This window comes from Pongo abelii, chromosome 5 (assembly GCF_028885655.2).
Source record: "Pongo abelii isolate AG06213 chromosome 5, NHGRI_mPonAbe1-v2.0_pri, whole genome shotgun sequence".
Taxonomy (NCBI): Eukaryota; Metazoa; Chordata; class Mammalia; order Primates; family Hominidae; genus Pongo; species Pongo abelii.
This window is the reverse complement of record NC_071990.2, coordinates 122,718,623-122,735,304: the sequence shown is the minus strand read 5'-3', so window position 1 is coordinate 122,735,304 and position 16,682 is coordinate 122,718,623. Positions and strand designations below refer to the sequence as shown.

At 39.9% G+C, this 16,682-nt stretch overlaps 1 pseudogene; it reads right to left on the bottom strand.

Annotated features, from left to right (window-relative positions):
- Positions 1-12,079: 12,079 nt before the first annotated feature.
- On the bottom strand, positions 12,080-12,517 carry LOC112133824 (small ribosomal subunit protein uS8-like; annotated as a pseudogene).
- Between the last annotated feature and the right edge of the window lie 4,165 nt (positions 12,518-16,682).

The window sequence follows — 16,682 nt, the reverse complement described above, 5'->3', positions numbered from 1 at the left end:
ATGAGTAATTTCCTAGGGCAGAGTTAAGGTTTGGGAGTCATTGCCCTGCTGTAAATCAGATAAATTCAGGAAGGAATTAGAGTGGAAAGGGATTTGCAGTTGGAAGACTGGGTTTGGAATCCCAGCTCCTCATGTTCCAGTAATGGGGCCTTGCAGAAATTGCTTGAATTCTTGGAACCACAGTTTCTCATCTCTATCATCTATCACATGAAGTATTGTGAGAATATCAGGAAACAATATAACTAAAGGAAAGTTATAAATTACAAAGTATTATGACAAGACTCCACAGTTTTCTTGAGAGCTTAGACTGAATAGGAAACAAATTAATTATTTTAAAACCCACAGAAAGAATAATGATTAAAATAATTAGATCTTTGATACCCAGGAGCACCACAAATTCTGAAAGGAGGTCAAGTGATGGGTGCTGTAGAATGCCTCCTGTTCAGCATCCCTGCACATCTTGAATTAGCTACCTTTCTATTTCAACCATCATAGATTCTAACATCAAAAGTCTGAGTGGTCATTCTTGTTGAAAATATTATCTTGTCAGCTGATATATTCTTGACTTGTATTTTCACCAGACTTTTACTGTAATTATAAATTTAAAAATGGGGAAGCTGTATCAGTTTTCTCAGAACTGTCCAAGTGGCAGTTTTGAAAATTCGTGGTTTGGAATTTTCTCCTTTCTACATTCTATTCTTGCCAAAGACATCTGTTCAGAGTCTACAAGTGACTGTGAGTTCCTCTTTCATTTGTTTTTATAGATGGCCTGATGTAAAGTAACTTGTTAGTTTTTTTTATCTGTAACTTTAAGCAAACTTTAAGCTAATTGTATCTGTAGTAAACATCAGACACATGGTCATGAGCAGAATGAAGAGCTGTATCATTAACTAGAAGTTGGGGTAGGAAAAGAAAGGTAGTGGCTGGACAGTGAAAGTGCAGGAAAAAGAGCCTTTGCTGAGGGATCAAGGTACTCTTATTTGGTAAAGAGGATCCGCTTTTTACTAAGGTCGACTGTAGTTGAAATCATCATTCTATTTTCAGCTTTAACCTTGGCAAAGACATTTAAGCCCTCTGTGCTTCAGTATTCTCATGAATACAATTGTCACATTGTAGCTAAATTTCTGTATTGTGAGGTTGCCAATGGACTACAACAACTCATATGTGCTTCTTTTTATCTCTAGGTAGTCAGAAAATATATATAAACCAATTATAGCCCAAGTTAGCATGAAGCAGTAGTATCCAAACATAATTTTTCTCTTTAGGTAACTTCGTTTATCTTATATTACTCAGGTTCTTTTAGGATTCTGCTTCCCTTCTGGGTTCCTCCCCAAGTAGCATCTTTTGGAAGAATAGTGGGGTTACTGGACCACTAGTAGCATCTTTTGCAGTGTGTTGAAATTATTAGTTGGGGTTATTGACAGAATTAAGGGAAACTAGTCTCCTTGACCCCAGGCTGGTCCTTGTGGGTGGGGGGTGCACTGGCTGGTTTAATTCATTTATGAGCTGTCTCCATTGATGCTATTTATTGCTGACAATTATGGCCATGAGCTTGTGTTCTCTTTGTCCTCAACTCAGTGAGGACTTTGTGTTCTCTTTCCATTGATTTGGTTCCACCTTGGCACCCCTTTAGTACTGTCTGAACTCCAAGAGTGTTCTGCCCTTCAAACCCCAGCTCCAAGAACTCTCATCCTAATTACAGCAGCTACTTCTGACAAGCTCTCAGATAGAACTCGGAGTTGCTATCAAATTTACGTGGTATGCTTCTCTCTCCAGTTTTGAGAGGCAGTCTCTTTCCAAAGTCCCAAAGATAGAGAAGGGGCCAGATCTCCTCATTTGGAGTTTACCCAATATATCTGTGTTCTTTGGAAAGAAGACTGGAGAAAAGTATATCAGGATCCACGTGTTATATGTCCCATACTTCCTTTCTCCCTTTTCTTTTTTCTCTCTACCTTCCTTCCTCTACCCCTCTCACTAGAAAGGAAGAGCTTTTCTTTAATTTCCTGTACATCATATTCTCCTTTTCTCAACAGAGCTGCAAGACTTATCTTATTATTATAAATAGGAGTATCTTTTTGCTCTATGGGAGAAATTCTATGATCTGGTCTATCATGTTGTAGGGTTTGGGTTATGAAAAGTGAGTCTAATCTTTGTTAGAGCAAATATTAATTATATATTACTTTGATCATTTAAATAAAAGTAAGTGCTAAACCGTATAGTAAAAAATGAGAGCCTTCTCTTTCTTCTTCTTTTTTTCAAGGTGGAGTCTTGCTCTGTCACTCACGCTGGAGCGCAATGGCGTGATCTTAGCTCACTGCAACCTCCGCCTCCTGGGTTCAAGTGATTCTCCTGCCTCAGCCTCCCAAGTAGCTGGAATTACAGGCATTCACAACCGTGCCTGGCTAATTTTTTGTATTTTTAGTAGAGACAGGGTTTCACCATGTTGGCCAGGCTGGTTGTGAACTCCTGACCTCATGATCCACCCACCTCAGCCTCCCCAAGTCCTGGGATTACAGGTGTGAGCCACTGCACCTGGCCAAGAACCTTCTCTTTCTTACACAAATTTTGTTCCTTGCTATTAATTATTTTGCTTTATTGTTTTTCTTAGATTTCTAGGTATTTCTTTGTAATTCAACCATACATCTCACCAGGAAAAATGAAACCATTTTAAGAATTTACAACAAAGCTTTTCCTCCTTCTCTAGCCATGTGAAGTGCTGGCTCCCCCTTCACTTTTTGCCATGATTTTAAGTTTCCTGAGGCCTTCCCAGAAGCCGAGCAAAAGCAGAAGCCACTATGCTTCTTGTATAGCCTGCAGACCCAACAATAAAACCCTTGCTTCAAAAAGCATCCAGAAGGAACCATCCTTGATTTTATAGTCCAGTGAGTCCTGTTTCATCCTTCTGACCTGCAGAACTGTAAGGAAGTAAGTGGTGGTGTTTCAAACCACTAATGATGGGGTAATTTGTTACAGAAGCAATGGGAAAATAGTACAGCTCTCTTAATTAGTGTGAAGTAGCATCTCCTTTACAGTTTTGATCTGCATTTGTCAAATGACTAATGATGTTGAGCATCTTCTCATGTGCTCTTTGGCCATTTGTGTACCATTTGGAAGCAGAGTCTCGCAGGCAACAGACTGTGCTGTAGTGTTTGCACCTCATTCTACAGCAATGGAAAAGAAACATGGCCATTCAAACTGTGGAGGAACTGGACACGGAGGCATCTGGAAGCTCTATGTGGAGGCCTGTGTTGGGGAGAGATAGAGGCAGGAAGTCAGGAGGGTTCAGTGACCAGAGAAGAGGTGAGGCTCCAGGAATGACCAGGATTAGGATGGAGAAAAGGGCTCCAAGATGAGCCCTGCTTAGGAGAAGGAGGGACAAGAATTAGTGATCTACGGGACATGGAGAAGGGAGGGAGGAAGCTCAAGGTGGAGAACCACACCCTTGTTATGACTTTAAAGAGGGGGTCACTGTGTCATCAGTGAGATGTGGATCCCAGCAGAGAAAGTTGGTTGGGGGTGGGTAGATGGTGGGTTCAACTTTGGCCACGTTGAGTGGAGCAATCCTAGGAGCCATCTAGGGAGAGGTGTCTAGTGGGATGTTGGAGGGTGAGACCTCCATGACACTTATCTGAGAGATTAGCCCGTGACAGTGTTTGCAGCCTCCACACCTGCTGCTGCCCTTGCTGCCTTCCTACTGCAGGACCTGACAATAAGTGAAGGGCCCAGGGCCTGTCAGTGTGGCCAGATTGGGGTGTAGAGAGCAGCAAACTCACTTCCCTGTGCCCTGCTAAGGGGCTGGAAGGGACTGAGGCGGAGAGAGCAGGCCTAACCTCCAAGACCTCCATGATGAGAGTTGGACTCTCACCCAGAGTTGGGGACAGACAACAACTGGCCCATGCGGAATTCTCATCACAACTCAACTGCTGGCCTTGGGCCCTCTTGACTGGTTCAGGTCCCTCCAGCACTAGGACTCAAATTCAGCATCATGTCCCTTCCTGCCCCACACCTCCTGCTTTGGTCCTGGGGCAGCACTCGCCTGAGGAAGATGAGGCAGAGACAGAGAAACGAGATCTTCACAGCTGCCTCCCCGATGGCCAAAATAAACACCTCCACCATGGGCCCTGGTTTTACTGGGAAAAATGGGACAAGGCAGATTCACTTGCTAAACCACAATACCTTGTTTTTCCTGTTCCTAAAAGACTTGGACATTTATTCTCCAGATCCTTCCTGAATCCCTGGATGTAAGAACATGTCAGTCCAGGCCTCACCTCAACCCCTCTCAAGACTGACCAGCAGTAAACAGAGGGCTCTGGCCTCAGTGTGAGTCCAGGCCTTAAAGCTGACTTTGAATCTGGGCTGAGCACACTGCTATTTCCCTGGGTGACCCCAGGGGCCCACTTGCTTAGCCACTTGGGAGCTGCAGGTTGTGGGAGGCTGCAGTCTGGCATGTAGCCCCTTGACACTCTGCAGGGAGAGCGTCAAGGAGCTCTGCTATTCCCAGAGGGTTCTGAGCTTGGCAGGTAAATTCTCCTTCATCTCTGAGGTGCGCTTGCAGCTCTAGCACCCCAGTGTTGGACTGGGAGGGGCTCAGGGTCAGGCTCTCCTCGGCCCAGCTCAGCCTGGCTGGAGTATTGCTATTGACAACACAGACCAGGTGCAGAGACTGTCCTTCCAGGACCTGAAGTGAAGTGATAAATCATTTTTCAGGGTTATGGATTCTGGAAGGAAAGAGACAGAGGGTCAGAGTGACAAAGACATTGAGAAGGAAGGAGAATGCCAAAGAAGAGCAAATAGAGGGACAGATTCAAACACACAGACATAGACTGAGAGAAAGAGAGACTATGAGATGGATCCAAAGAGAGGAGTGAGCAGCAGCCCAGAGCCTGGCTCAGGCCCCAGTTTCTCTGTGAAGGGTGATATAGTTTGGTCTCTGCACTGATGGGCCTTGTTCAGCTTACTTGAGGCCTCAGAAAGTACAGAGGTCTCAGGCTTCACAGGACACCCAGATAAGATGCCAGATTAGACCCATATTCCACACCCTCTTCAATGCTGTTACTGACACTTAGCATCCAGGTTGACCCTGAACGTTCTTTTTCTCTATCCATATCCTCACCTGACACTAGTTTACTGACTTATCACCATGCCTCTGACAGGGGCTCATTCCAGGCAATTCAGAGTCTGGTGAGGAGTGGGGATTTAGGAACAGGTGCTCACAAGGCCACATGACACATGATGGAGGTGACTCAGGCTGCACAAGGCCTGGGGATGACGATGTAAATCAGTAAATGTAAATGAAGCAGTACATGGTGTGGTCCAGGAGGGCTTCCTGGAGGCACAGCTACTTCACATCTGAAGTAAGATGTGAAGGATGATCCTGGGAGGCTAGATGATAAGGGGTAGAGGGGTTTTCCAAGAAGGAGTAACAGAGAGTGCAAAGATGACCAAGGCCTGTGCACATCCAGGGAAAAGGGAGAACAGACCTTCAGGGCTGGAAGGAGAGGGGGTATTCAGCATGGAGGTTAAGTCCAGAGAAGGGACCCAGAAGGAAAAGCAGGGGGATTTGTTTTAATAAACTCAGTGGGGGAAATCGGAATCCATAGAAGAGATTGATAAATGCAACTGCAGAAATAAATACATCCCTGCACATTGTAAATCAAGGACAACTAAGAAAAAGCCACATGAAATGTTGGAAATGTATCTGAAACTTATATCACTGATACACATTAATTTCTCAAACTGGAAAAAAAAAAGAATTTACAACAAAGGAATTGAATTTAAGGAACTGCAATGCAGGGAGGAGGCGAGAAGTTAAAGTGGGGCAGTGAAGTAACTAAACACTTTGGTAACAGCAGAATGCTATCAGTAGCTTTTCTCTCTAGGTTTGAGAGAAAAAGGAGAAAAGAGGTGTCTGAAGCCATAGCATTAATATCCAGCGATAGATGGAGTCAAAATGGTAACTTAGGCTGGGTCTGGTGGCTCATACCTATAATCCCAGCACTTTGGATGGGGCAGGAGGATTGCTTGAGCCCGGAAGTTTGAGACCAGCCTGGGCAACATAGGGAAACCCCATCTCTACAAACAATTAAAAAGTTAGCCGGGTGTGGTGGTGTGCACCTGTAGTCCCAGGTACTCGGGAGGCTGAGGTGGAAGGATTACCTGAGCCTGGGAGGTTGAGGCTGCAGTGAGCCATGATCAAGCCACTGCACTCCAGCCTGGGCAGCAGAGTGACAGTTTGCCTCAAGAAAAAAAAAAAAAAAAAAAGGAAACTTATAATACTAAGGGAGTTGCCCAAGAAAGAGATTTAGAAAATAACCTAGTTTTCCTTCCTTTCCTCTTTTCCAAACTGTTACCAGTGGTCTCAGTCAGAAATGTACTAACGTAGAAGCCCAAGAAAGCCAACCTGCAGGGAACATCCCTCCCTGAAACACAGAGCAGAGCAGAGAATTGGCAGGAAATAGATCTGAGAGCAAGCAGGACCAGGAATGACACATCCTAAGATGTCTCTGGATTTCAGGTCCACCAGGTGCCCTACTAATTTCAACTTTTGGAAGCAATCTCTCTGAGATTTCTGAGCTGTTGTAATCTAGGTTGAATATCTGCTAGACTTGGCTTACAGTGTTTATCTGGGGATTGCCCTTCATCTGAGGATTCCCTTTGTCCTTCTCATGGGTTATATTTTCCATTTTCCATATACTATATCTTTGTTTTTCTAGGTTTATTTATTCAATCGTTAAAACATATTTTCTACTAATTTTCTGAGAAATTGTACCAGGAAGTATATTTTGAGGCTATTTTGCTTAAAAATATCTAATTACCTTTATTCTGTCTAATACCTAATTGTGTAACTATATATGGAATTCTAGATTGTAATAATTCTTCTTTAGAATTTTAAAGTCATTATTCCATGGCCTTCTATCTTCCACTGGCCATTGAGAAGTCTAAAGTAATTCTGCTGGGCGCGGTGGCTCATGTCTGTAATCCCAGCACTTTGGTAGGCCAAGGCGGGCAGATCACCTGAGGTCAGGAGTTCGAGACCAGCCTGCCCAATGGGGTAAAACCCTGTCTCAACTAAAAATATAAAAAGTTGGCTGGGTGTGATAGCAGGCACCTGTAATCCCAGCTACTTGGGAGGCTGAGGCAGGAGAATCGCTTGAATCTGGGAGGTAGTGATTGCAGTGAGCCGAGACCTTGCCATTGCATTCCAGCCAGGGCAACAAGAGCAAAACTCTGCCTCAAAAAAAAATAAATAAATAAATAAATAAATAAATAAATATAAATAAATAAATAAATAAGTTATTCTTTGTGGGGGGAGGAGAATGTTTTATTAATTATATATAGGTAATATATACACAACAAAAAATTTAGAAGCAAAAAAGTGGTAACTGAGAAGAGAAAAGTCGGTCTTCCTCACATTCCCTCCCCCTCAATCAACTTGTTTCCTACTCTCAGGATTGCGAGAACTGTTACCAGCTTTTTGTAATATCTAACTTTTGAGGATATTCTATATATATCCATATCTATGTATCAATTATTATATCAACCTAAATCCTGTCATTTGCACAAATTTTTGTGTGGTGTGGTGTGTGTGTGTGTATTTTATGCATTATACTCTGCAGGAATCAGAAGTCTTTGGCTAAGACACAGGTTAAAAGAGAGGCACTAGGCTTGATATAACAATTCATGTCAATGATGTGTTCATTGACACATCATTCAATCTCTGCTATACATCATCAATATTGTGGATCTCTTCAACAAAAGCAATGGTTGTATTATTTTCAAAATATTATCTGTGCATTGTGGAAAGAAGAGTATCTATGCCCTTCATATATATAGACACACACACACACACGTATATATAGACACACACACATATATGTATGTGTATGTACATGACTAGTTCTCACTCAGAACCAAAAAGAGAAAGAAAAATGTAACTCCCAACCTACCCAAGTCAGCAGTAGAACAATATAGCATATGGACTGTGAATATAATTGTAGGGTGATCTGTTTGGGATGCTTAATTTTTCTTTTTGGACCAGTCAAGTTCTCAGAGAAGACTCTATCTGTTTGTTGCACAGAGAGTAAAGACCTGGGGAACTGTGGCTGGCTACCAAGGAAAGAGAGGAAGATAGAGGGGTGGCCTCAGCTGTGATTATGTATATACTTGTGTAATATCTTTGTTTTGAGTGCATATATATGTATATGTATGTGTATGTACATATATATCTATGTGTATGTGTATGTACATATATATGTATGTGTATGTACATATATGTATACATGTGTGAGTGTATATATATGTATGTGTGTGTCTATATATATGAATGTGTATATATATATATGTATGTGTTTGTGCTGTTTTTATACTTTTCAATCTGCTGGGTACTCTCCTTGCATAGTACATGTTCTCCCTTTAGCATCACCTAGATTCTTATCACCTCTCCTTTTTGTTCTGTGCCATGAATTCTCCCTCTTGGTTTAATTTCTCTCTTAGGTTGACCGTTTTCTCTAGTAGCTCCCTAAAAGGATGAATGGGAGTAAAGTTCTTACTTGACCAGATGTGAAGGTCTACCTTCCTTTGTAAAAAGGTATAGAATTTGTATATGGGAAAGATTTTTCCTTCAAAATTTAAAGACATTGCTCTGGTATTGAAATGTAGAAGCCTAAACCCATTTTTACTTCTAATTCTTTGCATGTAACCAGTGTTTATTCTCCAGAAGGTGCTAGGATCATCTTTCTCCTGTGTTGTGGAATTTCAAATGATGTATCTTGATGTGGGTTTATTTTCATCAATTTTTTTGACAGTATATGAGTCATTTTAATCTAGAAACTCTTCAGTTCTGACAACTTAGATTGAGTTATTTCATTGTTGATGTCTTCCTTTCTCTTTCCTCTTTCTTCTCTTTGTCAAACTCTGTGTTTTCAAATAATTGGGTTCTCTGGACTAGTATTCTATTTCTAAAATATTTTTTGTCTTCTTCATCTCTTTATTTATTTGTTTTTCTATTTTCTGGAGATAGATTCAATATTATATTCCAGTTCTTCTGATAAGTATTTCATTTTTACTCTGAGATTTTTAATTCCTAAGAGCTTTCTCTGTTGGCTAAATATTTATTTATAATAAAATCCAGTCTTTTTGTGTGTGTCTGTAATATTGCCTCTTTTCTCTCAAAGGAGATTCATGATAGTAGCTTTGTCAAGGCAATTAAAAAGCATGAGGGCATTTTAAAAGGTGACTGAAAACTAAGCACCTGAATATGGCTTGTGGATACTATTAGTCAGTGTCCAATAGGGAAGCAGAACCTCTATAAATATTAAGGGATTTGTCATAGGAATTAGACCTAAATATTTGTGGGGTGAGCTAGGGAAGTGAAGGACTAGCAGATCAGATAAAACTTCATCAGCAAGTCTTCTTCAGCACGGAAGTGGGTGGAAAAATCAGGGTCTCTAGGGAAATCTAAGAAGCCTAGCATGTCCAGTCACCGGAGCGGGACTTCAAACAAAAGGTCAAGGGGAAGACTGTGGGAAACTCTTACCTCTGTACTATCACTGTAGGTTTGCCACCAGGTATCTGGTGATGAGCCTGGGAATGCTGTTTGTTACCAGGGCCTATAGATGGGAAGAAGAACATGACATGGAGTTGAGGATATGGAAAGATAAGCTGGAATCTGCAAGGCAACTCTGCACTTTTCCAGCATTACATTTAACTGTGGAATTCTTAAGAGAGTAATGACCATTGCTTAATCTCCATCCCTAAATTTCATGTAAGTTTTTTTTTCTCATGACTAGTTCTCACTCAGAACCAAAAACAGAAAGAAACATGTAACTCCCAACCTACCCAAGTCAGCAGTAGAACAATATAGCATATGGACTGTGAATGTTATTGTAGGATGATCTGTTTGGGATGCTTAATTTTTCTTTTTGGACCAGTCAAGTTCTCAGAGAAGACTCTATGTGTTTGCTGCACAGAGAGTAAAGACCTGGGGAACTGTGGCTGGCTACCAAGGAAAGAGAGGAAGATAGAGGGGCGGCCTCAGCTGTGATTACATATATACTTGTATAATATCTTTGTTTTGAGTGCACTTTTCCTGCCCCAACTCTAGTTCTCAAGTCTAAAGTTCTCTGGTTATTTCTTCAAAGACTATATCCTCAGTTTTTTTTTAAAGATATAGCTGGGATTATCCCTATTTCTACAAGTATCTGGGATAGCTAGTTTCTGAGCATTTGGGCAATTCTGTGACTTAAACCACTTTAGCTATTGGCTTCTTCCTCTGCTACTTTAAAATTAGTTTTTCTCAGTTTTGCTGAGTCATTTCTTCTTATGTATTTGATTGCTAGATTATGAAATGTTATAACTATAATCTCTGTATCTATTCTGCTTCCTTTTGTGAATTTATACCCTCAAAAACTTCTATTGTCACTTTAGAATGGTTTAAAGAGCAAATAAAAACAGGTACATGTGTTCAATATGCCATCTTTGGCTGGGAGTGCACACGAACTTATTTTATCCCCTAGGAAATAAAAAAAGATTGGATTTTTAAAAAATGTTCACATGGCCCATTACGGGAACATTCAGACATAACGTAGCTTGAGCACATATCCTGGCTTTTCTCTTATTCCTTATTCTGTCTACATATGGAATAATAAAACAGCCAGATTTCCAAATAAAGACGATGCATATGAGTCCACAATTTGCACAAGAATCTCATTTATTTCTTCACTCAACAGTTATATTTTGAGCATCAATAACATTTCTGGCACTGTTTTAGGTGATGGAGATACATCAGTAGCAAACATGAAATCCCCTGTTCTTTATATTCTAATAAAAGGATGCAGACAACGAGAAAAATAAGGTGTTGGCTGTAAAGAAAAATAAAGCAGGTTAAGAGGACAGAAGGATGTGGTTCTGCTATTTTATATAGAATGAATAGGAAGGTCTCTCTGGAAGGTCACTTTTAATCAGAGACCTGAAGAAAGTGAGAAAAGTAAGAGGGGGGAAAAGACTTCCAGGCAGATGAATCAGGGCTGTAGGGCATGAGATTAGATTAGTCCAAATAATCTCAGAGGTAAATTACATTAGTGAGGCTGTGACTGTTGGTGGATTTGATACAGTTCTTAACAGGACCACTGGCTGCCCTGTTGTCCTTTCTTCAGTCACACCAATACTGTTGGAGGAGCAAATTTGTCCAGTGCATTAGAGTTCAGGTAAAATAATTCATTCTCCCTAGCGCCAGGCAGTATCTGAGGGAGGAGCAAGAGACGAGGCAGCCTGTGTCCTCACAAGCTTTGGCACGAAGCCCAGTTTTCCATGAGGCAGCTCAACCATGTCTTTGAATTCCCATAAGGAGGGCCGTATTTTTCAATGACCTATGGACTTAGAAGGAGACACACCTAACCCAGCAATATTGGAAATAAACCACTAGGCTGATTTGTGTGTGGTCTCTATCGTTGGAAAACGGCTATTGTTTGCATCTGGTGTGACCAGAGAGAAAAGACACAGCAGAGATGTAATATAAGAAAAGACTGGCACATTGTAAAAATGAACAAACAAATCAACTTTTGTACTTCTTTTTTTTTTTTTTTTTTTTGAGATGGAGTCTTGCACTGTTGCCCGGGCTGGAGTTCAATGGCATGATCTTGGTTCACCGCAACCTCCACCTCCCAGGTTCAAGCGATTCTCCTGCCTCAGCTTCCTTAATAGCTGGGATTACAGGTGCCCACCACCATGCCTGGCTAATTTTTTTGTATTTTTAGTAGAGACAGAGTTTTACTATGTTGGCCAGGCTGGTTTCGAACTTCTGACCTCATGATCCGCCCATCCCGGCCTCCCAAAGTGCTGGGATTACAGGCGTGAGCCACCACACCCAGCCAACTTTTGTACTTTCTATCACTTGCTGGTTTGTCTCTGAAAGAGCCTAACAGACTGACCAAATAGCTGAGGGAGATCAGATGTGAGCAAGCAAAGGAAAAGTGCTAAAGACTTAAACAGGTTTGGTAACCAAAAAGATGAAGAACAGCTAAAACCTGATGGATGTCGTTGAACTAAAATTTTCGGGAGAGGCAGAATAAATCTTTTCTTCTCAAGAGGAATTTTCTTTGTAAATATGGATTACACCTCTAGAAAAAATTCCCAGGATCTTCCCTCCTGTGTGTTTTCATCCTGATTCTTTGTGGTCCATGATGCCAGCTGAGGTTGTCAGTAAAACAAACCTAAACTAGCAGGATGGAAGCAAATTATTCTGCCATTTTTCTAGATCTTTGAGTTGCATATCAAATCTAGGGCCGATCACTCCACACTGGTTTAGACTTTCTGTGAGGTTCACAACAATTATCCCTGCTCTGTGATCATCAGTGACTTTAAATTTGTCAATGTAACCATGCTTCATCATCACAGTTAGGAACCAGACAATAACTTTGGAGCATGGCCTAATAAGAACCTAGCATTTGCCTCTCTTTTCGGCATTGTTGATGCTCTTGAGATCATCAGCCAGGACATTTATGCACACCGTTGCGGCAGTGCAGAAAGATGGCAGAAAGAGAACAGGAGGAGAGAGTACACAGCGTTATCCAGAATAAACCTTTACAAAGAACCAATGAGGGCTTCTTGTGACAAACTTACAGTATATACACATACATGAAAAGACTTCCTGGAATTATGAAACACGATTTTCAAAAATAAATATCATTAGACTAAATAAAAAAAGAGAATGGTCGTTGCTGAAAATTAAATTGATAGTTTGGGAGATTACATTAATAAAACAGCAAAACAAAACAAAACACAAAAAGATAGAAATCATGAGGTAAAGAGAAGAGACTTGGAGAACATTTCAAGAGTCAGAACATAATAAAAATTAGAATTCCAGAAATAATTTTGTTACTCTTCCCAGTCAGAACAAAGGTGGAAGAATCATATTTTCTGATTTCTTTTTTTTTTTTTTTGAGACAGAGTCTCACTCTGTTTCCCAGGCTAGAGTGCAGTAGGGCGATCTCAGCTCACTGCAACCTCCGCCTCCTGGGTTCCAGCGATTCTCCCACCTCAGCCTCCAGAGTAGCTAGGATTACAGGCACTCGCCACCATGCCCAGCTAATTTTTTGTATTTTTAGTAGAGATAGGGTTTCACCATGTTAGCCAGGCTGGTCTCAAACCCCTGACCTGAAGTGATCCACCCACCTCGGCCTCCCAAAGTGCTGGGATTACAGGCGTGAGCCACCGCGCCCAGCCATATATTTTCTGATTTCAAAACATATTATAAAGTGACTAAAAGAGGAGGATAGTACTGGCAAAAAAAAAGCAGACATATCAACCAATGAAGCAGTATAGAAAATTCAGAAATAAACCTATGCATTTATGGTCAGTTGATTTTTGACAAACATGCCAATAACTCACAGTGGGGAAAGGTCAGTCTCTTCAACAAATGGTTTTGAGAAAACTGGATATCCATATGCAGAATAATGAAGTTAGACTCTTGTCTTACACCATACAAAAAAATCAACTCAAAATGAATTAAAGACTTAAACACATATAAGACCTGAAACTGTTAAGCCACTAGAAGAAAACATAGTGGAAAATTTCCATGACATTTTTCTGGACAATGACGTGTGTGTGTATGTGTTTTCAATAACGTGTGTGTGTGTGTGTGTTCCACTAAGGCTTTATTGATGGACACTGAAATTTGAATTTTCTGTAATTTTTATGTTTCACAAAATAATTTTCTTCTTTTGCTTTTTATCTCCAACCATATAAAAGGTAAAAACCATTCTTAGTGTGAGAGTCACATAAAAACTGGAGGCAGGCCAGATTTGGCCTGCAGGTCACAGTTTGGGCAATAACTTTTTTGATATGACCCTAAAAACGTAGGCAACAAAAGCAAAAATAGACAGGGCCAGGTGAGGTGGCTCACACCTGTAATCCCAGTTCTTTGGAGGCCAAAGCAGGAGGATCGTTTAAGGCCAGGAGTTTGAGACCAGCCTGGGCAACATAGTGAGGCCCTGTCCCTACAAAAAAATTAAAACATTAGCTAGGCATGGTGGCACACATCTAAAGTCCCAGCTTCTTGAAAGGCTGAAGTGGGAGGATCACTTGAGCTCAGGAGTCTGTGGCTACAGTGAGCTATGATTATGCCACTGCACTTTAGCCTAGATGACAGAGTGAGACCCTGTCTCTAAAAATAAAATAAAATAAACAAATGGAATGGTATCAAACTAAAAAACTTCTGCCCAGCAAAGGAAACAATTAACACAGTGAAGAGACAACCCACAGAATGGAAGAAAATATTTTCAACTATACATCTAATAAGGAGTTAATATCCAAAATATATAAAGAAGTAAAAAAAACAGCTCAATAGACAGGAAACAAATAACCTAATTAAAAATAGACAAAGGACCTGAATACACGTTTTTCAAAAGAAGATATACAAATGGCCAATAGGTACATGAAAAAAAAAATGCTCAGTATCAGTAATCATCAGAGAAACATGAATTATAATAAAATCACAATGAGATATCATCTCACACTCATTAGAATGGCTTTTATCAAAATAATGAAAGATAAGTGTTGGAGAAGATGTGGAGAATACAAAACTCTTATATATTGCTGGTGGGAATGTAAATTAGTACAGCCATTATGGAAAATGGTATGGAGGTTCCTCAAAAAACCAAAAATTGAACTACCATATGGTACAGTAATTACACTTTTGGGTATATAGTCAAAGAAATTGAAATGAATGTGTTGAAGGAGGCTGATCTGAATGCAGTGGTGTTCACAACTAATTGATCAAAACTAGTTACAGATTTCTTTGTTCCTTCTCCACTCCCACTGCTTCACAAAACTAGCCTTAAATAAAAAAGAATATGTCAAAGGAATACCTGCATTCCCATGTTCATTGCATGATTATTCACAAGAGCTAAGCTGTAGAATCAACTTAAGTGTCCATCAATGGATGAATGCATAGAAAATGTAAGATATATACACAACGAGATACTATTAAGTCTAAAACAAGGGTGAAATTCTGTCATTTATGACAACATAGATAAATCTGGAGGATATTATTCTAAGTAAAATAATCCAAATACCAAAGAAAATGCAGAAAACAAATACCACATGATCTCACTTACATGTAGAATCTAATAAAGTTGAACTCATAGAAGCAGAGAGTAGAATGATGGCTACCAGAGACTGGGAAAGGAGGGGCAGTAGGAAAGGAAGGAATAGGGAGTTGTTGATCCAAGAGTACAAAGTTTCAGATAGGAGAAATAGGTTTGAAGTCTATTATGTATAATGTACTTTATAGAGAATAATGTAATGTATAGTATATTTCAAAATAAAACAGTACATTTAAAACGTCTCATCATTGAAAATGATAGGTTTAGCCAGGCATGATGGCAGGTGCCTGTGGTCCCAGCTACTCAGGAGGCTGAGGCAAGAGGATTGCTTGAGCCTGGGAGGTTGAGACTGCAGTAAGCCAAGATCACACCATTGAACTCAAGCTTGGGCAACGAGTGAGACCCTGTCTCAAAAAAAAAACATATATATATATATATATTAGGTAAGTGAGGTGATGGATATATTAATGAGCCTGATTTAATCATTTCACATTGTACACATATATCAAAACATCACATAGTACCCCATAAACATATGCAATTATGATTGGTCAATCAAAAATAATATTAATAATAACAAATATAACACTTTTTTAAAATAGAGATTTTTATAGACCACATTCTTTCATTATAATTCCAGAATGCTTAGCTACTTTTAAATAAATACAAACTCTCCAAAATATTCATCTGATGAAAAGAGGAGTTAAAATTACCAATTACTAATTATGTAGAAATTATTGAAAGAGAGTACACCTCATAGCAGCTAAAGCTGCTCCCATAGGATAAATCAAAGCTGTGAAATGTTTTTATTAAAAAAATAAAATATCCTAGTTTTTAAGCCCTCCAAAATAAGGGCCTGAGACAAGTCTTGGCAGCAGAGAGTTTATCTGGCAGAAAGTAGGGGTGCAATAGTGTGCAAAACAAGACAAGAAAAGAGGAAGAGATGATAGAAATAAGGCTGATAAGGTGATTGCTGTTGCTGTTGTGACCGATGGGGCTGAGATCCACCATGGCCTCCTAAAAGGCATGCAGAAAGCATTCCTCCCTCTCCTGGAATTCTCCACATAAAAAGAATAGTTTTATTTAAAAGTCAAATGGAAAAATAGCCAGTAGCACACAATATAAATTTAAAAATTCAATGATAAGGAAATTGCTTTACTAGACATGAAAACTTGTGATAAAATCCAGTGTAACCAAATTGGAAATAGACATAAGGATATACAGAAAATTAATATAATTATTTTATATTAATTATGTAAAATATTATTTAATAAATTATGTTAACATGATGGGTTATTCATCTGGGAAAAAAATGCCCAGCCCAGAACAACAGGACCTCTATCTTACCCCATACATAAAACTACATCCAAGATTGATCAAAGGTCTAAATATACTGGATGCAATGGCTCTATTTTTAGCTTTTTGAGGAATCTCCAAACTGTTCTTCATCGTGGTTGTGCTAATTTACATTCCCGCCAGTATGAGGATATGAGGGTTCCCTTTTCTCCACATTCTCTCCAACATATGTTATTGCCTGTCTTTCGTGAAAGGAAAATAAACTTCAGGACCCTCCAAATCACT